Source organism: Delphinus delphis, chromosome 1 (genome assembly GCF_949987515.2).
Source record: "Delphinus delphis chromosome 1, mDelDel1.2, whole genome shotgun sequence".
Lineage (NCBI taxonomy): Eukaryota > Metazoa > Chordata > Mammalia > Artiodactyla > Delphinidae > Delphinus > Delphinus delphis.
Window position 1 is genome coordinate 90,429,285 of NC_082683.1, and position 24,653 is coordinate 90,453,937.

The 24,653-nt window shown below is 36.3% G+C and overlaps 1 pseudogene; it reads left to right on the forward strand.

Annotated features, from left to right (window-relative positions):
• Nucleotides 1–11,630: 11,630 nt before the first annotated feature.
• LOC132421619 (hsc70-interacting protein pseudogene) lies at nt 11,631–12,754 on the forward strand (annotated as a pseudogene).
• Nucleotides 12,755–24,653: the final 11,899 nt, after the last annotated feature.

The window sequence follows — 24,653 nt, forward strand, 5'->3', positions numbered from 1 at the left end:
CATCTCAAAGATTTTAATCTGAGCCTACATTCCTTCTTTAATCTAGCATCTACTAATTGACTTTGAAGTTGAGCTTTTCTCATTCAGGCTTTGGCACTTTCAAGAAAATATTTGGCCACATTCAACTATTTATCTCTTTTCAATCCAGTAATGTTTTATTAAATTATAATGAAATAATTTTAGAAGTTTTAAAAATTAAATGTGATCATTTATTATAGGGAGTGAAGATATCAAGATATATTTTAGTGGCATTACTCTCATCCATATTTATGCAGAGTAGTGTCAGCAGAAATTAGCATTAAATACATAGTGGAATATATTTCCTAATACATCTGTAAATGTGTAATACACCCAAACAGGAATAAACCTAAATAAAGCAGCATTTGGTATTGCTTATCTCTTCCACCTACACTGAATACCAGAGCGTTAAGTGGTTTCTAATGCTCCTATCTATAAAAACATCTAAAAGGATTCTTTGTTTTAGATTTCTCTAGAAAGAAAATGATTAAAAATGAATTATGAAATAAACTATACAATTGAACAGTTAAATATAATTCTTGGTTGTTGTTTTTTTTTAATGCAATTGAAAGGTATTTCAACAAAAGTCTTTTCCAGATTTATTTATAAATTCTATGATCTGTGAACCTGTAACTTGTATAGTGATGTAGGAAATATAAAAAAACAGAAGAGATACTCTTACTTCTCATTTGAACTCTCTGCAAAAGCTGACATTATTGTTCTCTGTTCTTCCTGAACATCTCTTGTTTTTACATCTCCCCAGCATTTGTCTCTCTCTCTCTCTCTCTTTCTGAAGCTTTAAGGAGGAATTTAATGTTCTTTATTGTTTAGAAGGAAAAGAATTACTACTGGATAAATACCTTTTCAAGAAACTTCCTGTTTATGTGAAATCGTTCATTGATTTGTGCACCTGTGAGTGTGTGTGTGTGTTACAATATCAGACATCTTGGATGACAGCACAAACCCATATTTTATCTTTTTCTTGTTTAAACTTGTTATTTCAGTATGTTGAGGTTACTTTGAAGCTTATTTTTTCTTCTATGGCATCATAAGTACATTAACTTTGAGTTTATCATGTAATTATTTCAACTGAGAACACTAGCTTTGCCTTTTAACTTTCTCTCAGGTATTTCTTTTTTTTTTTTTGATTAATTAATTCATTTTTGCCTGTGTTGAGTCTTTGTTGCTGTGTGCAGGCTTTCTCTAGTTGTGGTGAGGGGGGCTAATCTTCGTTGCAGTGCGTGGATTTCCCATTGTGGTGGCTTCTATTGTTGCAAAGCACCAGCTCTAGGCACGTGGGTTTCAGTAGTTGTGGTATGTGGGCTCAGTAGTTGTGGCTCGCAGGCTCTAGACCGCAGGCTCAGTAGTTGTGGTGCACAGGCTTAGTTGCTCCAAGGCATGTGGGATCTTCCCGGACCAGGGATCGAATCTGTGGTCCCTGCATTGGCAGGAAGATTCTTAACCACTGTGCCACCAGGGAAGTCCTCTCAGGCATTTCTTACTAACCACATTTACTGTGTGTGTGAATTTGGAAAATAAGACGCCCAGTGGACCCTGACAGATTTCTAACCTTTGCTCCAGAAACTTAATGTTCCTTGTGCCTCCCACTATTCATGGAGAGACAAAACCAAATAAGGTATGACATATTCTTAAAAAGTTTAATATATGGTTGGGGTATGTGGAAGGGGTCAAGAGAAGAGAGATAGTGACATTTGAGCTGGATTTCAAAAATTGCTGGATATCCACAGGTGGGGACCATGGGAAGACAATTTTAAATAATGTGCACAACATGATTATTTTTGACGGCACTAACTGGAAACAATCTAAATGAAAAAAAAGAGAGTAATGATTATACATTATTGTATATTCTATTGTAATTAAACACTAACTTAATGACCCAAGAAATCACTCAAAGATATAGTGTGTTTACTAAAGTTCGTAGGCAACTATGAATATTATATATATAAAACATACATATTAATTCCTTTAAAAAGACTTGATTAAAAAACATTGGAAGGTAGGATTGTACAGAATTTTATTTCTTTTTAACACATGAATGTATCTTTAAGTTGTACCTTGTAATTTTTTAAAAGAAAAAATATATGTCTATAAAGAGATGTGTAGACATTTATTTCTGTGAAACTCTATGTGCAATCGTGGAACTGGTGTGAACCAGAATTGGAGGGGAAAATAGAAAGCAGGGAGAGACTACTGTGCTTGTCCAAGTGAGACAAAATGAGGGTAGCAATACCTGGAATGAAATCAAGTGGACAAACACATCAAATGCTGGGGAGAAAATGGAAGAAAAAACAACAAAAATACTTAATTGAAACTAAAAATGAACAGTAAAGAATCAAGAGTACTTGCAAGGTTTTTAGTCTAAACAGCAGGAAGTATGGAAATTCTAGAGATGTGGGCACTACAAAGAGAAGAAAATTAGTGAGGGTAGATGGAGGATTCTCTTATTTGAGATTGTTGGTAGCATCATCACGCAAAGTCTGGCAGAATGTTGAAAATAAGATTCTAGGTTTAGGAAAGGGCAGAATTCTAGATATGTATTTGAGTTGCATCATTATAGGTGCAATTCTGCAGGGTAGAAAGGACAGAGAAGATGTAAGCATAGAGAGGGTTGGAACAGAGGTTTCCAAGTTATTTTGTGCCTTGGAGCCCTGACTGTGGACCCCTTCTCAGAATAATGGCTTTACATACATAAAATAATTTATGAATTAATATAGGTAACAATTAGTTTGAAATAGAGCTATCAAAATATTTTTTAAAAAATAATTTAAAATGTGATATATTAATATGAATTGTACTTATTAATATATTAGATAATATATTAATATACTCAATTTAGTGGGGTGTGATAACTGCCATAATTCAAATACAATGATGACTCTAAATAACATTTAAGGAGACCTGAAAAACTTTAATGTGATATAAACTGTCTATGTTTTCCAGTGGTGCCAAAGTCACAGTACTGCTAATACCACTATGCTTTGTAACTACAGTAATATTTTATGGAAATACTAAACTTATGTTTGAAGTTAGTTAGATGCCCTTTCTTATCATGCAAATTCACGGACTCCCTGAATTGTATGCACTGACTCCTTGGTGGTCCATGATTAAGAGCTTCTTTAGAGCAGGTGCATGTGGGAAGACATAGATTCCTAGAGATGGTTTGGGACATAGCAGAATATATTTGGTTGTGGAAACTTCCCAGCAAGGGCATGTTTGTGTTAATGTGCAGTAATGCCAAAGAGAGCATTATTTTTAAGATCATAGACTCCAGGCGAGAATGCCAGTTTAAACACTACTTAAACCTTCTGTGCCTCAGCCTGTCTATTTTTGAATCCTCAAAGGGTTATTGTGAGGATTAAATGTATTAGTGTTTGCAGTATGGCCTTGTGCATGTTAAGCACTATATAAAAAGTATTTATCAAATAAATAAATATGCTCAGGTTAATCCTCAAGCTGACTGAGCCATGCAATTAGTTACAGGTTGCTTCTAGCGTAAAGGTCTTCTGAGCCAGTGAAATAGACAAAAATTGAGAAGACAGAGAGATAGGAAAAAACAAAACAAAACTAGGAGCATGCAAGTCAGTAGGAAATGAGTTTTTAAGGGATATAACTCAGAAGAACAGATGCTACTTGGAGGTCAAGGACTAAGCCTGAGAACAGATATCTGGATGGGTATTGGTAATCAGTAATTAGGTCATTGGTAGTCTTCTGGAGAGGATCCAATATATGGACAGAAGCAGATGCCAGACATCAAGCCATTTATTGAATAGGTTGATAGGAACAAACAACCAGTGAATTGGATTACTTTGCTCAAAAGTCAGTTCATGAAAGAAAGGAGATTGAAAATTTATCAGATTTAACAGAAATGACCTAGATGGTACAGGGGAAGTAGTCAATGAAGGGAAAGATTGTAATTGATGGAGAAAGAGAAGGAGCAAACAATTGCTAGAACTAGGTCCTGATTAATGTAGGAAAGAATGAGACTTATGTAGAAAGTTTCACCTTGGACTAAAAAAGAGGTCAAATCCTTTTGAAGCTGGGGGCTACAAGGAGAAACAGATGAAGGTAGCCAAGTGTTATGATCAAATTAAAAAGAACACCTAGGAGGCCTCTATGCTGGAGGATCCTTCACCCATAACAGTTGTGGAAGAGATATTCACAAGAATAGAGAGTGTGGAGAAAGATGGAAACCCCCTTAGGGTGAGTGAGAAACTTTTTTTTTTTTTTTTTTTTGTGATAAGTGGGCCTCTCACTGTTGTGGACTCTCCCGTTGCGGAGCACAGGCTCCGGACGCGCAGGCTCTGCGGCCATGGCTCACGGGTCCAGCCACTCCATGGCATGTGGGATCTTCCCAGACCGGGGCACAATCCTGTGTCCCCTGCATCAGCAGGTGGACTCTCAACCACTGCGCCACTGGGGAAGCCCGAGAAACATTTTTGATTGATTGCTACAGGAAATGCAACAAACATCTAATTAGAGATTAATATAAATATTGTCAAGTAGCTATGGGGACTTAGTTGGGCTAAAGAGGATAGTTAGATTTCATCCTAAATATCACTTCCCTAGGTAAATCCACATTGATTAATCTCCCAGCATATGTTTAATTATCCCTGCTGTGTGATTTCATTGTGCCCTGCATTTATATAATTATTTTTTGTTGTATGGCTAGAGTGTAAACTTTTTAAGGGCTCCATTTTGTTCATTCGTATACACATATTCAAAACATGGCACATAAAGGATATTGAATAATTTTTTGCTTTTAATAAGTGCCTCTTGGGAGATGGGTCCAAGATGGCAGAGTAGAAGGACATGCACTCACTCCCTCTTGTGAGAGCACTGGAATCATGACTAACTGCTGAACAATCATCAATGGGAAGACACTGGAACTCACCAAAAAAGATACCCCACATCCAAAGACAAAGGAGAAGCCACAATGAGACGGTAGGAGGGGCACAATCACAATAAAATCAAATCACATAAGTGCTGGGTAGGTGACTCACAAACTGGAGAATGATTATACCACAGAAGTCCACCCACTGGAGTGAAGTTTATGAGCCCAACATCAGGCTTCCCAACCTGGGGTTCTGGCAATGGGAGGAGGAATTCCTGGAGAATCAGACTTTGAAGGCTAGCAGGATTTGATTGCAGGTCTTCGACAGGACTGGGGAAACAGTCACTTTTGGAGGGCACACACAAAGTAGTGTGCACCTCAGGACCCAGGGGAAGGAGCAGTGACCCTGTAGCAGACTAAACCAGACCTACCTGCGAGTGTTGGTGGGTCTTCTGCAGAGGTGGGGGGTAGCTGCTGCTCACTGTGGGGACAGGACACTGGGAGCAGGGGTTCTGGGAAGTACTCCTTGGTATGAGCCTTCCCGGAGTCCACCACTAGCCCCACCAAAGAGCCTGTAACCTCCAGTGATGGGTCACTTCAGGCCAAGCAACCAACAGGGAGGGAACTCAGCCTCACCCATCAGCAGACAAGTGGATTAAAGTTTTACTGAGCTCTGCCCAACAGAGAAACACCCAGCTCTACCCACCACCAGTCCCTCCTATCAGGAAGCTTGCATAAGCTTCTTAGATAGCCTCATCCACCAGAGGGCAGACTGCAGAAGCAAGAAGAACTACAATCCTGCAGCCTCTGGAACAAAAACCACATTCACAGAAAAATAGACAAAATAAAAAGGCAGAGGACTATGTACCAGATGAAAGAACAAGATAAAACCCCAGGAAAACAACTAAATGAAGTGGAGATAGGCAACCTTCCAGAAAAAGAATTCAGAATAATGATAGTGAAGATGATTCAGGACCTTGGAAAAAGAATGGAGGCAAAGATTGAGAAGATGCAAGAAATGTTTAACAAAGACCTAGAAGAATTAAAGAACAAATAAACAGAGATGAACAATACAATAACTGAAATGAAAAATACACTAGAAGGAATCAATAGCAGAATAACTGAGGCAGAAGAACAGATAAGTGACCTGGAAGACAGAATAGTGGAATTCACTGCCACAGAACAGGATAAAGAAAAAAGAATGAAAAGAAATGAAGACAGACTAAGAGACCTCTGGGACAACATTAAATTCACCAACATTCGCATTATAGGGGTCCCAGAAGGAGAAGAGAGAGAGAAAGGACCTGAGAAAATATTTGAAGAGATTATAGTTGAAAACTTCCTTAACATGGGAAAGGAAATAGCCAGCCAAGTCCAGGAAGTGCAGAGAGTCCCAGGTAGGATAAACCCAAGGAGAAACATGCCAAGACACATAGTAATCAAATTGACAAAAATTAAAGACAAAGAAAAATTATTAAAAGCCACAAGGGAAAAATGACAAATAACATACAAGGGAACTCCCATAAGGTTAACAGTTGATTTCTCAGCAGAAACTCTATAAGCCAGAGGTGAATGGCATGATATATTTAAACTAATGAAAGGGAAGAACCTACAAGCAAAATTACTCTACCCTGCAAAGATCTCATTCAGATTTGGCAGAGAAATCAAAAGCTTTACAGATAAGCAAAAGCTAAGAGAATTTAACACACCAAACCAGCTCAACAAAAAATCCTAACAGAACTTCTCTAAGTGGAAAACACAAGAGGAGAAAAGGACCTACAAAATCAAACCCAAAACAATTAAGAAAATGGTAATAAGAATATACATATAGAAAATTATCTTCAAAGTAAATGTATTAAATGCTCCAACCAAAGGACATAGGCTCATTGAATGGATACAAAATAAAGACCTATATATATGCTGTCTAAAAGAGACCCACTTCAGACCTAGGGACACACACTGACTGAAAGTGAGAGGATGGAAAAAGATATTCCATGCAAATGGAAATCAAAAGAAAGCTGGAGCAGCAATACTCATATCAGATAAAATAGACTTTAAAATAAAGAATGTTACAAGAGACAAGGAAAGACACTGCATAATGATCAAGGGATCAATCCAAGAAGATATAACAATTATAAATATATAAGATCAGCTCAATACATAAGGCAAATGCTAACAGCTATAAAAGAGGAAACCAACAGTACCACAATAATAGTGGGGGACTTTAACACCTCACTTACACCAATGGACAGATCATCCAGACAGAAAATTAATAAGGAAACACAAGCTTTAAATGACACAACAGACCAGAGAGATTTAATTGATATTTATAGGACATTCCATCCAAAACCAGCAGATTAAACTTCTCAAGTGCATATGGAACATTCTCCAGGATAGATCACATCTTGGGTCACAAATCAAGCCTTGGTAAATTTAAGAAACTTGAAATCATATCAAGCATCTTTTCCAACCACAAAGCTATGAGATTAGAAATCAATTACAGGGGAAAAAAATGCAAAACAAGCAAACACATGGAGGCTAAATAATATGTCACTAAATAACCAAGAGATAACTGAAGAAATCAAAGAGGAAATAAGAAAATACCTAGAGACAAATGACAACAAAAACACGATGATCCAAAATCTATGGGATGCAGCAAAAGCAGTTCTAAGAGGGAAGTTTATAGCAATACAATCCTACCTCAAGAAACAAGAAAAATCTCAAGTAAACAATTTAACCTTACACCTAAAGTAATTATAGAAAGAAGAACAAACAAAACCCAAAGTTAGTAGAAGGAAAGAAACCATAAAGATCACAGCAGAAATAAATGAAATAGAAACAAAGAAAACAATAGCAAAGATCAACAAAACTAAAAGCTGGTTCTTTGAGAAGATAAACAAAATTGATAAACCTTTATCCAGACTCATCAAGAAAAAGGGGGAGAGGACTCAAATCAATAAAATTAGAAATGAAAAAGGAGAAGTTACAACGGGCACTGCAGAAATACAAAGCACCATAAGAGACTAGTACAAGCAACTCTATGCCAATAAAATGTACAACCTGGAAGAAATGGACAATTTCTTAGACAGGTATAACCTTCCAAGACTGAACCAGAAAGAAACAGAAAATATGAACAGACCAATCACAAGTAATGAAATTGAAACTGTGATTAAAATTTTTCCAATGAACAAAAGTCCAGGACCAGATGTCTTCACAGGTGAATTCTATCAAACATTTAGAGATGAGCTAACAACCATCATTCTCAAACTCTTGCAAAAAATTTCAGAGGAAGGAACACTCCCATACTCATTCTGTGAGGCCACCATCACCCTGATACCAAAACCAGACAAAGACACTACAGAAAAAAAAAAAAATTACAGACAAACATCACTGATGAATATAGATTCAAAAATCCTCAATAAAATACTAGCAAACAGAATCCAACAGCACATTGAAAGGATCATACACCATGCTCAAGTGGGATTTATTCCAGGGATGCAAAGATTCTTCAATATACGCAAATCAATCAATGTGATATACCATATTAACAAATTGAAGAATAAAAGCCATATGATCATCTCAGTAGATGCAGAAAAAGCTTTTGACAAAATTCAACACCCATTTATGATAAAAACTCTCCAGAATGTGGGCATAGAGGGAAACTACCTTAACAAAACAAAGGCCATATACAACAAACCCATAGCAAACATCATTCTCAATGGTAAAAAACTGAAAGCATTTCCTCTAAGATCAGGAACAAGACAAGGATGTTGACTCTCACCACTATTATTCAACATAGTTTTGGAAGTCCTAGCCATGGCAATCAGAGAAGACAAGGAAATAAAAGGAATACAAATTGGAAAAGAAGAACTAAAACTGTCACTGTTTGCAGATAACATGACACTGTACATAGATAATCCTAAAAATGCTACCAGAAAGCTGCTAGAGCTAATCAATGAATTTGGTAAAATTTTAGGATACAAAATTAATGCACATATATCTCTTGCATTCCTATACACTAACAATGAAAGATCAGAAAAAGAATTTAAGGAAATAATCCCATTCACCATTGCAGCAGAAAGAATAAAATACCTAGGAATAAACCTACCTAAGGAGATAAAAGACCTGTACTCAGAAAACTGTAAGACACTGATGAAAGAAATCAAAGATGACACAAACAGATGGAGAGATATACCATGTTCTTGGATTAGAAGAGTCAACATTGTGAAAATGTCTATACTACCCCAAGCAATCTACAGATTCAACGTAATTCCTATGAAATTACCAATGGCATTCTTCACAGAATTAGAACAAAATATTTTACAATTCATATGGAAACACAAAAGACCCCGAATAGCCAGAGTAACTCTGAGAAAGAAAACGGAGCTGGAGGAATCAGACTCCCCAACTTCAGACTATACTAGAAAGCTACAGTAATCAAGACAATTTTGTTCTGGCACAAAAACAGAAATAAAGATCAATGGAACAGGATAGAAAGCCCAGAGATAAACCCATGCACCTATGGTCAACTAATCTATGACAGAGGAGGCAAGGATATACAATGGAGAAAAGACAGTCTCGTCAATAAGTGGTCCTGGGAAAACTACATGTAAAAGAATACATGACAGCTACATGTAAAAGAATGAAGTTAGAACACTCCATAACACCATACACAAAAATAAACTCAAAATGGATTAAAGACCTAAATGTAAGACTGGACACTATAAAGCTCTTAGAGGGAAATATAGGAAGAACACTTTGACATAAATCACAACAAGATCCTTTTTGACCCACCTCCTAGATTAATGGAAATAAAAACAAAAAATAAACAAATGGGACCCTAATTAAACTTAAAAGCTTTTGCACAGCAAAGGAAACCATAAACAAGATGAAAAGACAACCCTCAGAATGGGAGAAAGTGTCTGCAAATGAAGCAACTGACAAAGGATTAATCTCCAAAATTTACAAGCAGCTCAATATCAAAAAAACAAACAACCCAATCCAAAAATGGGCAGAAGACCTAAACAGACATGTCTCCAAAGAAGATATACAGATTGGCCACAAACACATGAAAGGATGTTCAACATCACTAATCATTAGAGAAATGCAAATCAAAACTACAATGAGGTATCACCTCACACAAGTCAGAATGGCCATCATCAAAAACTCTACAAACAATAAATGCTGGAAAGGTTGTGGAGAAAAGGGAACCCTCTTGCACTGTTGGTGGGAATGTAAATTGATACAGCCACTATGGAGAAAAGTATGGAGGTTCCTTAAAAAGCTACAAATAGAATTACTATATGACCCAGCAATCACACTACTGGGCATATACCCAGACAAAACCATAATTCAAAAAGACACATGCACCCCAATGTTCATTGCAGCACTATTTACAATAGCCAGGACATGGAAGCAACCTAAGTGTCCATAGACAGATGAATGGATAAAGAAGATGTGGCACATATATACAATGGAGTATTACTCAGCCATAAAGAGGAATGAAATTGGGTCCTTTGTAGAGATGTGGATGGACATAGAGACTGTCATACAGAGTAAAGTAAGTCAGAAAGAGAAAAACAAGCATCATGTATTAACACATATATGTGGAATCTAGAAAAATGGTACAGATGAACCAGTTTGCAAGGCAGAAATAGAGACACAGATGTATAGAACAAAAGTATGGGAAGGGAGAAAAGTGGGGGTGGGGGTGAACTCAGAGATTGGGATTGACTTACATACATTAATATGTATAAAATAGATAACCTGCTGTATAAAAAATTAAATTAAATTTTAAAAAAGAAAATGAGGAAACTAAATTAAAAATAAATAAATAAATGTCTTTTATTTTCTGGACTTACTGTGTATTTTAGAAGAGTCTACACTAACCTAGTAGCTTTGACGAATTTGAAGCATCCATTTCAACTCTAGCAATGCCAATTTGTTAAAAGCAAATTAATGAAACTTCTTCCCTCATTCAGTCTTACATTTTCCTCACATGGTCCTCCATTAACTATCCTGCTCTTTACATCTCATTTGTTTCTTGTTTGTGGCTTACAATTATCTCTTCAGCTTGACCATTACAGGAATTCTTCTTTACTGACCCTTTGCAATTACCCTTGAGTGCAATTCTGTTCTTGACGGGCATCTTGTTCTGTTCCCTTTCCCACCCCATGTGATTCTAAGTGTTCTCAGGAGCTCAGCCCAGGGTAAGGCAATCTGCTTAGCTAGCTCTTCTAATGCATGAACACTGGGTCTGGCAACAAAAGATAAAAAAGAAAAAGTAATTCACGTGGTTTATTAAGGGTCAGGAATTACCTGCTCTGATGCAGCAAAACGTCTAGAAGGTGAAGGATTCAAGTGGTACGTAAAGTTGGACAGGAAGTTGAGAGATGTCAAAAGATAAGTGGTCTTCTATAAGAATATATATAAGTGGAGGATCTAATTGTTACTTCCTTTGAACATTTACTGAATAACCACTGTAATGCATAGCTGCCATGAAGAAAAGAAAGTTTAATAAGGAAGTAAAACTACAGATCAAAGCAGAAGCTTCTAGACTAGACTTTTCCAGGTCTGGTTTTGGATCTTTTAAAACTAATTTTACAGAATTAGTTCAGTATGATATCACTTATATGTGGAATCTAAAAAAGAAAACAAACTGCCCTTTACGCGGTCACGCTGAGCTAGCGCCTGGGCCTGGGATGGGGCCGCAGCGTCCACACACTCACCTCCTCCTGCTGTCTCCTGCTGCTTCCGGACCATGGTCACCAGCAAAGTGAGCAAGCTTCAAGCCTTCGTGAAAATGTGCAAGCAGGACACGAGTGTTCTGCACACCGAGGAAATGCACTTCCTGAGGGAGTGGGTGGAGAGTATGGGGGGTAAAATACCACCTGCTACTCATAAAACTAAATTGGAAGAAAATACCAAGGAAGAAAAAACAGATAGTAAGAAGGTGGAGGAAAACATAAAGACAGACGAACCATCAAGTGAGGAAAGTGATCTAGAAATTGACAATGAAGGTGTGCTTGAACCAGGCACTGATGCCCCTCAAGAAATGGGAGATGAAAATGTAGAGATAACTGAGGAGATGATGGATCAGGCAAATGATAAAAACGTGGCTGCCATTGATGCCCTAAATGTTGGTGAACTACAGAAAGCCATTGACTTGTTCACAGATGCCATCAAGCTAAATCCTCGTTTGGCCATTCTGTATGCCAAGACAGCAAGTGTCTTCATCAAATTACAGAAGCCAAATGCTGCCATCCGAGACTGTGACAGAGCTATTGAAATAAATCCTGATTCTGCTCAGCCATACAAGTGGCGAGGGAAAGCACACAGACTTTTGAGCCATTGGGAAGAAGCTGCTTATGATCTTGCCCTTGCCTGTAAACTGGATTATGATGAAGATGCTAGTGCAATGCTGAAAGAAGTTCAACCAAGGGCCCAGAAAATTGCTGAACATCAGAGAAAGTATGAGCGAAAACGTGAAGAGCAAGAGATCAAAGAAAGAATAGAAAGGGTCAAGAATGCTTGGGAAGAACATGAGAGAGCCCAGAGGGAGGAAGAAGCCAGACAACAGTCAGGAGCTCAGTATGGCTCTTTTCCAGGCGGCTTTCCTGGCAGAATGCCTGGTAATTTTCCTGGAGGAATGCCTAGAATGGGAGGGGGCATGCCTGGAATGGCAGGAATGCCTGGGCTCAATGAAATTCTTAGTGATCCAGAGGTTCTTGCAGGCATGCAGGATCCAGAAGTTATGGTGGCCTTCCAGGATGTGGCTCAGAACCTGGCAAATATGTCAAAATATCAGAGCAATCCAAAAGTTATGAATCTCATCAGTAAATTGTCGGCCAAATTTGGAAGTCAAGCATAATGCCCTGCTGACAAATAAAGCCCCTGCTGAAGGAAAAGCAACTTAGATCGCCTCATGGATGTCATAATAACACAAACCAGTGTACCTCTGACCTTCTCATGAAGAAAGCTGGGGTGCTTTGAAGATAATCTCTACCCCTCTGCCCCAAAGGCAGCTGAAACATTTTACAGTGGTTTTCCATTAGGGTATTCATTCAGATAATGTATTCTTACTAGAAATTACAAAATTTAAACCTTAAAAATATTTAAAACAAATTAAAAGGGTGTGTTAATCCCTACATTTTTCTTTACTAATCATTTTGGTTTTTTCCTTTGAATTAATTAGGCAAGGAAGATACTTCAGTATGGAAGATTTATTGTTCAAGTTTGAGTGAAATAAGATTTATTAGTGGGAGGCAAATGTAACATTTAAATAGATAAAGTTTGAGCTGGATATATGGTTACTGAAGCATTTTGATTTATCTTTTTAATCGCTTTATTATTATTATTTTTAATGATTTGCTTCCATGAAACTATTGGGACCACCAGTATTTCAGTAGGACCTGGGTAGGGACTGGAAGTACTTGGCAGGGCAGCAGTAATCTTACTACATTTTATATAATGTGTACCCTTGTGCAGATGAATTTAAATCTTACACTGTGGTGAAGGGATGACTTTTACACTGCTGCAGTAAAATCAGATTACTTAGCTCTGTTCTTATCTGATATCTAAAATAAATGTTTCATATTACCACATATGGGAAATAAGGGAATACTTTTCTTTTTGTATTTCTATGTTTAAAATGTTCTTTTCAGATCAGAAGTTGCCCAACTCTTTGTCTGCTTTCTACTTATTTTCACATTTTTTTTCCTCTTACTCTTCTTGGGCTAAAGATGATGCTTTTTCACTAGGATCATCACTGCTATCATCATTCACAGCATAATTAATGCTGGGTTTAATTTAATATGTAATACAAATAGTGGCTACGTAGGGTAATACCCATAATAGCTGTAGTTTCTTACTTGGCCAAGAGATTTCATATTTAATTGTTAGATTTCCTCTTTGGTGAAATCTTAACATACCAAAAGATGTTGGAAGAAAGGATTCCCTTTGGTGTTTGGTCTCCTACTTAGGAAATACCTACGGCAGTTAGAGTTTATCTTGTAGTATTAATTTTTGGAGAAGTTTGAATTAATTGATACACAAAGAGGGGAACCTAAATTCCTAATCCAGCATGAACTAAAAAAATTGATGAGATTCATGGTGTTTCTTCATTGTGGAGTTGTCAGCATTATGAAAGATGCATTGTTCTATTCAGCTCTTAAATACTGCAGCCATGTCCCCACCTCTCCTTATTCCTTCCCTCTCCTCCAAGGATAAAGAAAATGATAAGTTTTCTGTTGTACATACAATTCTTATATTAAATGAGGCTAAGTCCAGGCACTGTACCAGGAATTGCTAGGTTTCTACTTATTATCTTTCAATGTAAAAAGTGCTAGTTTAAAAGCAATTTCAAGGGATGAGAGCCTCTGTACTTTGCTTATTTGAAGAATCAATGGTAGGAGCAGTGAAGTAAATTCCATGGAATACATTTCTGAAATCATAAGTAAGTTGATTCAAGTTTTTACGCTTTGCTGTACACAAGCAAATAGAAATGCATCTGTTAAGTGAGAAAAAGCTGTATGCTGATTGAGTATGCTTTTTAAAACCCTTTAAAAATACTCAACATTAAAACATGAGTTTGAGCTTGCTGGTGTTCTTTTTGTTAATATGTGTTCTCCTCAAAGTTTCCAGTGTGTGCTGTAATTCAGGACCAGCTGCTTCTGGATTTTTCATTTGATTTACACATTACCTAAGTACCTTCTAACATTGCACATATTACCATAAATAGGTAAAAGTAAAATTGGTCTGAAAATGTATCCTGTGCTTTTTAGACTTTTAAGTTAATACAAAGTATGTCTTCAAACAAAAAAAAAGAAAGAAAGAAAACAAACTAATAAATATAACAAAAAAGAATCAGACTCACAGATATAGAGAAAAATTAGTGGTTACCAGTGGGGAAAAGGATGGGAGGGGGGGCAAGATAGGGGTAGGGGATTAAGAGATACAAAATACTACATATAAAATAAATAAGCTACAAGGATCTATTGTACAATATAGGACTATAACCAATATTTTATAATACTATAAATGAAGTATAACATTTAAAAATTGTGAATCACTATGTAGTACACCTGAAACTTACATAATATTGTACATCAACTATACCTCAATTAAAAAAACAAATTTCTGGGACTTCCCTGGCAGTCCAGTGGTTAACACTCCGCGCTTCCACTGCAGGGGGCATGGGTTTGATCTCTGGTTGGGAACTGAAATCCCACATGCCTCATGGTGTGGCTAAAAAAAAAAAACAAACAAACAAATTTTGCAAAATTATTTCAGTGCAACATACATTTATTGAACATAAAGTAAAATTATGTTTGTTATTTTTGCATGATAGGGAATCTACTCTGTGTTATTTGTGTTTTTCTTTTATCATTCTTGATTGTGTACACAAGAGTATATGCAGACTATTTCTTTTTTTTTTTTTTTTTTTTTTTTTTTTGCGGTACGCGGGCCTCTCACTGTTGTGGCCTCTCCCGTTGTGGAGCACAGGTTCCGGACACGCAGGCTCAGCAGCCATGGCTCACGGGCCTAGCTGCTCCGCGCATGTGGGATCTTCCCAGAAAGGGGCACAAACCCGCGTCGCCTGCATTGGCAGGCGGAATCTCAACCACTGCGCCACCAGGGAAGCCCAGACTACTTCTTCAGTGAGCACAGAGATCCCTTAGTGATCTATTTCATTTAATAAGCTCTTGTCTAGTACTTGCTATGTGTCAGGCACTTTTTTAAGCGCTTTACCAATGTTAACTTATGAAATCTTATGACTTCATGTAAATTTATTTTTCCTGGTAACTTATGTGAGGATCCTAAACAGTGACTCTCCTGGAACATTCCTGTTAATAAATTTATTTAATAAACCAAACATACTAAGAATAAATACATTTAAGTAGTAATCAAATGCTACCATGACGAACATACTGATGTCTATATTTGCAGTCTATTTGATCTCTCTTAACATAAAAAGGACACATATGATTAGATTCACCTATTCATTTATTCATGTATGTATGCATATCTCCTTTTATTCAATACACTTTTACTAAGTATTGCTGTGTAAAAGCAACATGTTCAGTGATTTAAAAAAAAAGTTATGAATAGGATCACTTCATATTCAAGAAGTTTATATACTGGGGGCCGTATGTTGGGGCAAAGAATACAGATAAGACGAGAAAGCAAATATGTACACAGAATACATGTAAGCTTGAAAAAAAAAGTTCTATAATAAACATAAAAACAATGCCCAGGGTGGACTGTGTAAAACTAGAGATGGGAGCATTTAAGCTGAATATGTGCCATTTTAGTGATGGAAGTCCTTACTATGACACAGGCCAAGAGGGTGTAGAAATATGGATGGACTTCAGCTGGATCAAGATTTTCCTGGGCTACAGTGATGTGTTGACAATTGTTAGGGGAAAATCATTTGCTAAATTATCAAGAAAATGCAGCCTCTCCAGTAAAAGGAAATTTTTCTACTAGTTTCCAATGGTAAAATAGTCTACCAGTTCTACATTTTTTGTTTTACTGTTTCTGAATTTTGATTGCCGTAAGAACTAGAAATATCTTTCATCTCCAGCTGGCAATAAAGCTGTACTTCATTTTCCAAGTTGGACTGCTATAATCTTCTTTAATGAGTCTACCATAGCTCACTCTCTCCAGAGCCTCCAACTGGATCAAAAAATAATCCTTAGCCAAAGGAGCAGCAGAACAGCATGGTTTCTCCATCCTGATGCAATGCTTTTTACAATAGTTACTACTTGATTTCTGTTCCAACTAAGAGGTGTTTTGACAGATTAAATAAAAGATGAGCCTTGAAAACTCATGAACCTTGTTTCCTTATCTCTACTTTATCATAATAAAAACATTAATTCTGTTCTCAGAGAGGGAAAAAATTCAAAGGTTCCCCAATTTTTGCCTGGTATAATCAGATAACAGCAATCAGATTTTTTAAAGGTGACATCATGTAAAGTCTTTTCAGACTACAGCAATACTTGCTGGTCTAAAATATTAAAACTACTAATTAATTAATTTTTGAATGAGGAAGTAGTAAGTGATCAGCTGAATTGCAAGTTCTGAAATTTTGTAACATCTGCTACTCTTGAAACCATAATATACGAATGAAAATTTCTTCTATACTTTTGGAAATGTTGTTCATCTTGCATTACCTACAAGCAGATTCCATACAAACATCTTAATAACTGTCTCATGAAAAGCTAGTTAAGATAGGTAACGACAGCCTCATTTAAAGAAAAACGTAAGACAGTGTTTGCATTTGCCTGTGTTTACCAAAACTGATTGAATATTTTCCATGTAGTTAATGACTGTAGAAGAAATTAACTCACACATTCATTGTGTATAATTGTACTTATTTTCCTTATTCAATACAAAAGGTTGTTGTCAAATTATGCTGTTTGTAGCACCTATGGCAGCTAACTGGGTACAGAGAGAGGAGGTCAGAAATATCAGGTAAAAGCTGGCTGTTGATATGGACATGACATCTCATTTTGGAGCAGTACAATTTATGCTGTCTGATATTTCAAGAACTTTCTATGCATTTTTCTTCCATACGAAGGGAGAAATTATATAGAAACTATGATTGTTTGTGGTGTTTTGAAACAATAAAAAGTAAGTTATGAAGGGAATGATTTTACATTTTTGACACATTAAACCAAATATAGAAGACAAATGTGCCAAAGGTCACCTTAACAATATTACAGACTCTTGCAATCTGATTCTTTAAACCAAGCCTAGCAAAGCACAAGTTATTTACTAGAAAACAAAACTAAACCAAAAACAAACAAAAAACTCCAATAAGCCTGAATTTCACCGGAAATTTGTAGGGCTAATGTGACACGAACTTCAAGTTGTCCATGAATGGTCAGTTGAGAAGGACACTTACATTGAACACATTTGCAATTTTAGTCCACGCTCTTCATAGCTTTTGAAATTTCAAACTTACTCATACAGATACAGCACATTAGCTGTAGCCAAACTGAATAAACACATTCGAAGTGTTTTAAATCAGTCTTTAAAACAATTTTCAATTTTGGGTTATAAGGGATGAAAATTTCCTTATGCACATTGCTTAAAAACTTCTCCTGGTTGGTTTCATTTTTGTGTGTGTTTAATTTAGCCAGCTCATTTTCTTCAGATTTATTTTCACCAATTACATAGCAGTCAATCAAATATATAAGATTCATGCCATTGACGTTTTCAAAGTTACATAGCTACTAATCAATAGGCTAAAATATTATGCCTCATTCTCATACCCACTGGGTAAATGGTGGATTAGAGAAGATTTTTTAACAAAGAAATAGAGAGAGATAAAAAGAGAAACAAGAGTGTGCCACAGTTCCAAGATCTTTATGGACAAGTAAAATTAATCCATGTATTGAAAAGAGGCTTGGCAATAATTTGTCAGGGCCCATGTATGTGGTAAAGCAGTAAACCAGAGGCAGAATTGAGATTCAGGAGGGATATCACATTTTTTATTAGACATTTGCAATATTTTGGTAATCATTTACCTTGAAAGCCTTGGTGGGAGTCAAGATCATCTCTCCTCGGAAAAGCTGAACATTCTGGCTTTCCCAGCTAGGGTATGGTCCTGTGACTCAGCTCCACAAACCACGCGATCTAGACTTGAATTTGGACTATGTGTCTCTCTCTCTCTTTCTCATGACTGTGGTGGCAATTTCTACAAGGCCAAGCTCCCTGTGCAGAAAGTTTTGTGATTTATTTTTTAGCTAGGAGCTCACATTCCTTGAATCTTTGTGGGAATAATTTGAGGCCTGGGTAAAGGATGTGTTCTTCTGAGAGGATACAACACAGACTGTTTTCACAGGCAAAACTTTGGTAATAACACTCTGGGAACTGCCGAGAAATCAATTTGACTAGTCCATTAAATAGTGCCTTACATAGGCTTGTATTTAAAGAGCCATTAGCATGTCTTTTTGGCACATGTGGTGCTAGCTGGTGAACATTATTAAAGGTCTAGAATTAGGCTTGTTTAATAGTATTCAGAGGTGAGAATGAAAAATATTGGGCAAAGGGGAACTACAGTTGCCAGTATGCACTTTCTGATTTTTAATGACATTTGATGTCTAGCTGAAGTCTTTTGCTACTCTTTTTTTTTTTTTTAACGTCTTTATTGGGGTATAATTGCTTTACAATGGTGTGTTAGTTTCTGCTTTATAACAAAGTGGATCAGTTATACATATACATATGTTCCCATATCTCTTCCCTCTTACTTTTTTCCTTCAGTGTGACTTTTCAGATTGAAGCAAATGTAATCTCTAATTGAAGGTATTTGGATATAGATTGTGATTCAGAAACCATAGATTCAAGTTTCATCCTTTTTTGAGAAACACATTTTTGGTTCTTATCTTTTGGTGAAAATATATAAGAATGTATTGTGGATATTTGCTTACGAATGGAATTGCTGGGTCATACTGTATCTTTATGAAAAAGCTTTCCTAAATAGTTGTACCAATTTACATCCCAGGCAGTCTATGATAACCCAGGCATACCACATCTTTATCAACTTGTCAATCTTTTTCATTTTAGCCATTCTGATAAGTAGTAGTGTCTCACTGTGATTATAATTTGCATTTCCCTGATGAGCTTGAGGACCCTTAATATGTTTATGGTCTTTTGGATAACTTCATTTGTAAAGTGCTTATTCATTTCTTTTGCCTATTTTTCACTGGGCTATCAGTATCTTTTATTGATTTGGTGGGAGCTCTTTATGTATACTGGATACACGTTTTCTGTTGATTATATGTACTATGTAAAATTTCCACTGTTTTATGACTTGATTGTGATCAACAAAATTTTTTATTTTATTTTAGTAAATTGTTTGACACAGATTTTAAGCTCAGAAGTTTTTATGTTAGTATTTAAGAAATCTTTGTCTACCCCTGAAATCTTGAATATATTCTCTCACAATCTGCCAACTGGTTTTGGGTAGGCCATAATGGAGAAGTAAAGATTCATTGTATTTCACACATATATCCCATTGACCCAGGACCACTTTTTGAATAAAACTGACATATCCATACTGTTCTTCAGTGCTGTTTTTATGTTAAATCAAGTATTGTTTAATGCCCTTTTTGTTCTGTTCTATTACTATATTTGTACCAATACCACAATGTCCTAATTTTTGGAGTGTTGTAATAAACCTTTTATCTGTTACTGTAAGTACTCCAATTTTTTCTATAAGATTGTCTTTGCATTTGTATATACATTTTAGAATCACCTCAATTACTGACAAAATCACCTTATGAATTTTAATGGGGATTGTTTTGAATCTGTAGATCAATTTTGGTAGAACAAACTGTAAGGTCAGATCTTAACAAACGGCACCGCGAAACAGAGGAAAGCTTCAAGTGAGCTTTATTAGGGAGCGCTCCCGGGCGAGGTTCACTCGTCCGAGAGAAAGGGGCCAGAGAAGTCGCACCCGGGCGAGGGTTGGGCAAGATTTTATAGGGGAAGAAGGGAAAGGGGTGTGGTGAATCTGGGAGGGCGCAGGGTATTCCTTATTTGGTGGTCTTTTCGGGTATCCTGGGGAACCGTTAGTCCTGCCCCTCGAAAGGCGGGAAGGCTGGTCCGGGTTCAAAGTCTCCAGGTCAGTTCCTGGAACTGGGTGGTCTGGAGAATTTCGGTCTGAGGCAACCTGTGAATCTGATTGTGTTCCCCTGCCTCGGGCCAGTTGGCCTTACACAAACATCTTCATAATATTGAGTCTTCCAATAATTAGCATGTTAAATTTTGATTGATTTGAGTCTTTTTAATTTATCTCAGTAGTATTATATAATTTTCTAAATAAAAATCTCACATCTTTTGTTAGAGTTATTACAGTGTATTTGTTATTTTCTCAGGCCATTGTGAATTAAACATATTTTTTAAATGTTTTCTAAATGGTTGCTCTCAATGTAGAGGAATACAATTGATTTTTCTGGTAGAGTTATGCAAGCCAGTAATATTCTAAGACTCAGATATTAACTCTAATAGTTTATCCTTAGATTTTTTTTGGACTTTTCTATAAATACAATCAGGTCATCTTCTAAAAACAAAAATTAGAAGCTTAATTATTTTTCCTATTCTTACACAGTTATTTTTCTTGTCTAATTGTACTAGTTAGGATCTTCAATACAAAGCTGAATAAAAGTGGTGGTGACCAGTATTTCTATCTAGTTTCTGATTTCAGAGATATGATACAATATCTAAACATGAAATATGATATTTGTGTAGCATTTTTGTAGATACAATAGGGGAGCAAAACTTGCCAACCAAAAAATGCCTCTTTGGTATGTGGAGTACTTCAAGCTGAAATCAATCAAGGAAGACTCAGGAAGAAACTTTGACTTTCCCCCTAACATCTAAAAGAATGTAAATAGAGGACCTGTTCCAGGAAGGGAGCTATCATCATAGATAACAATAGTATGTAGTATGAACTGCGTGTGTAGACAAGTAGGAACATAGCAAAGTCTGTTAAAATTCCTCTCTGTGTCCCATTGTCTCTGCATGGTCCAGCAAACATTTATCTACCAAACATTTGCTTTTCCATCTCCATGTCAATTGTCTTCCTCCATTTTGAAGTCACAAACCACTACTCCTGACATCTTCTTTTGTCTTTAGTTGAAGATGACATTTCAGTTGAGCGCTTTGGCCATTTTGACAAGTTACTCAGTTTTTCTGTGTCTTTCAAGTATACATGTTATTAAATTATTTGATTTTGCTTCTTTTAATCTGTCTTATGTTGGCCAGAAGAACACAGAAGGGGAGAGAAAATTTTCTTCCTCCCTGACTATGCCCTTTTTCAGACTAAGAACATTCCCTTCTAGTTCCTAGATTGCTAAAAGCTTTTTGTTGTTGTTGTTGTTCTTGTTTTTTGCGGTATGTGGGCCTCTCACTGCTGTGGCCTCTCCCGTTGCAGAGCACAGGCTCCAGACGCGCAGGCCCAGTGGCCATGGCCCACAGGCCCAGCTGCTCCGCGGTATGTGGGATCCTCCCAGACCAGGGCACGAATCCATATCCCCCTGCATCGGCAGGCGGACTCCCAACCACTGCGCCACCAGGGAAGCCCTCTAAAAGCTTTTATTATGAAAAAGTATTGAATTACCGCAAGTTATTTTTCTGCTTCTATTAGGATAATCATATACTTTTGCTTATTCACTAATGTGGTAAATTAATTGATTTTTTACAATGTTAAACCAATGATGCTTTATTAGAATAAATTTTACATTTCTGTAATGTATTCTCCTTTTATATAGTGCTGGATTTAGTTTGCTAACATTTTGCTTAGAATTTTTATATCTATGTTTGTGAGAGAGATAAATTATCCATATTTATAATCTTTCAAATTTTGATGCCAAGGAAATCTGATTTAGTAAAATAAGTTGGGAAGTCTTTATTTTTCTTCCTCTTCATCTTACTTTCTAGGATATTTTGGGTAAATTGCATTTATATATTATTTAGTATTTGAAGTATTTCACCAGTGGCTTGGAGTTTTTGTTGGGAAGTTTTTAAATTAAGGATTTGAGTGCTTCAATGGAGTTGATACTCTACTTTTTTCATGTCAGTTATGGTAAATCTTATATTTTCTAGATATTTGTCAAGTTTACATAAATTTGCAAAATCTGTGGCTTAAAGACATTTATAACATTCTATTATTATCTATATAATGCTAATAAAATTTGCAATGATACCACTTTTTTATTCATTATATTGATTATATAGGCCTTTGTCTGGGTTTACAAAATGTATTAATCTGGGGCTTCCCTGGTGGCGCAGTGGTTGAGAGTCCGCCTGCCGATGCAGGGGACACGGGTTCGTGCCCCGGTCCGGGAAGATCCCACATGCCGTGGAGCGGCTGGGCCCGTGAGCCATAGCCGCTGAGCCTGCGCGTCCGGAGCCTGTGCTCCGCAACGGGAGAGGCTACAACAGTGAGAGGCCAGCGTACTGCAAAAAGAAAAAAAAAAAAGTATTAATCTGAGCTTAACTGATAAAGAATATACTCTGTGTGATTTTAGTGCTTTGATATTTATTGCTACTTACTTTATGGTACAGAATATCATCAAATTTAATATATGCATATATCCCATTTATACTCAAAAAGAATATGTAATCTTCAATATATGGAAACAATTTTAATATTCAATATCTTCATTGATTTTGTGCCTATGTGACTCACATAAAGATGTTTTAAAATTTCTAACCTAAATTGTAGATGTCTCTATTTCTCCTTTTAGTTCTATTTTTTATATATGGTAAAGCTATAATTAGGTACATATATATCTAGATTGTTCTTTTCATCATTTTGAATCGTCATAAGGACGTATGGAAACATAGAAAAGAATCTGAAGAAAACTTCAAGCAATACAAGAAGAGAGGCAATTTCATTGCAATATATGGTAAAGATTTTGAACAATTTCTTAGATGGGAAGATGGAAAATGGGAGGTCTGTATTAGAACCTTACTATGTATAGAATATCCATAATTATGCAACTGTTTTTGGCATAGCAGGCTACATATAGATTCTATTCCATAGTGTTTGTTAGTGTAGTCATTTACAAATAATCATTTCACTGCCTTCATAAGTTAAAAATTAATGAACCAAACCAGGTTTATGGGGTTAAGGCAGAAAGGAACTACTATGTTTGAAAAATATTATTTTGTGTGATTGCTATACACTAAAAACAAAAAGAACTATACACAAATTCAATAACACCAATGAGATATGCACTAGCATTTATCACCTTACTTTTTACAGATGGTAAAAGCATAACTTAATTTTGAGGTATGAGAAGCAAATTATAACTCTTGACAAGAGAAGAAATTGTTTAGAAAACTTCAATTAGAAATTGAGTGACAAAGCCAAAAAAAGGTATCCACTGGATTTGACAAAAGTCACTGATGATATTGGCAAGAATTGTTTCAGTGGAGGAGTGGGGGAAAAGTACACTCACAGCTGAAGAGCGAATAACAGATGCAGAAATGGAAACCATGAGATGAGTCAAGAGGCTCAAGAAACTTGAGAATGAAATGAAGGAGAAAGGTAGTGTAGAAACTAGAGGGTGACACAGTTAAGGGAAAATTTTGCATTTTCTTTCTAATTGGGGGGCCCAATTTTACATATATATATGTATATGATATATAGGAGAATAAATCAATATAGTAGTTAAAGGGGGAAAGGGAATAAACTGATGAAGCCAAATCACTTATCACTGAGAAGACACCAGGAGAGAAGTGAGTAGTGAAGGGTGGATGTGGATATTGTTTCTAAATTTGGGGGGCTAGTAATGGGTCAAGCAAGAGATAAGAAAGTTCCCATCAGATTGCCCCACTCTTCTTGGTTCAGTAAGGGAAATGGTCATCCACTAAAAGGAAAAAAGAAAATAGACATGAAAAAGCCCTGAAGATGGTTAATAAAGTTTGAAATACCTGTTGAGAAAATAGAGGATTAAACTGAATAAAGATGAAGGCAAGAATTTCCATGCAATACTGAAGGTCCAAGTAAGGTTGAAATCCAGAATTCTAAAGAAAGTAGCAGTCTTCAAGGCTATGTACCTTCCCCCAGCCATAGAGGATGAAGAGTAGAAGCTAAATAAAGTAAATGTGGAGGAGAAAGAACCATAGTTATGTATGTGTAGATATTTATTAAGTTGTGCAACTAGAATTTGTCCACTTTGTAGTTTATATGTAACACCTCAACATACAAGGGTATTAAAAAAATAAGATAGTGAGTGGACCATTTCAGGTTCATTACAGTCTGGAT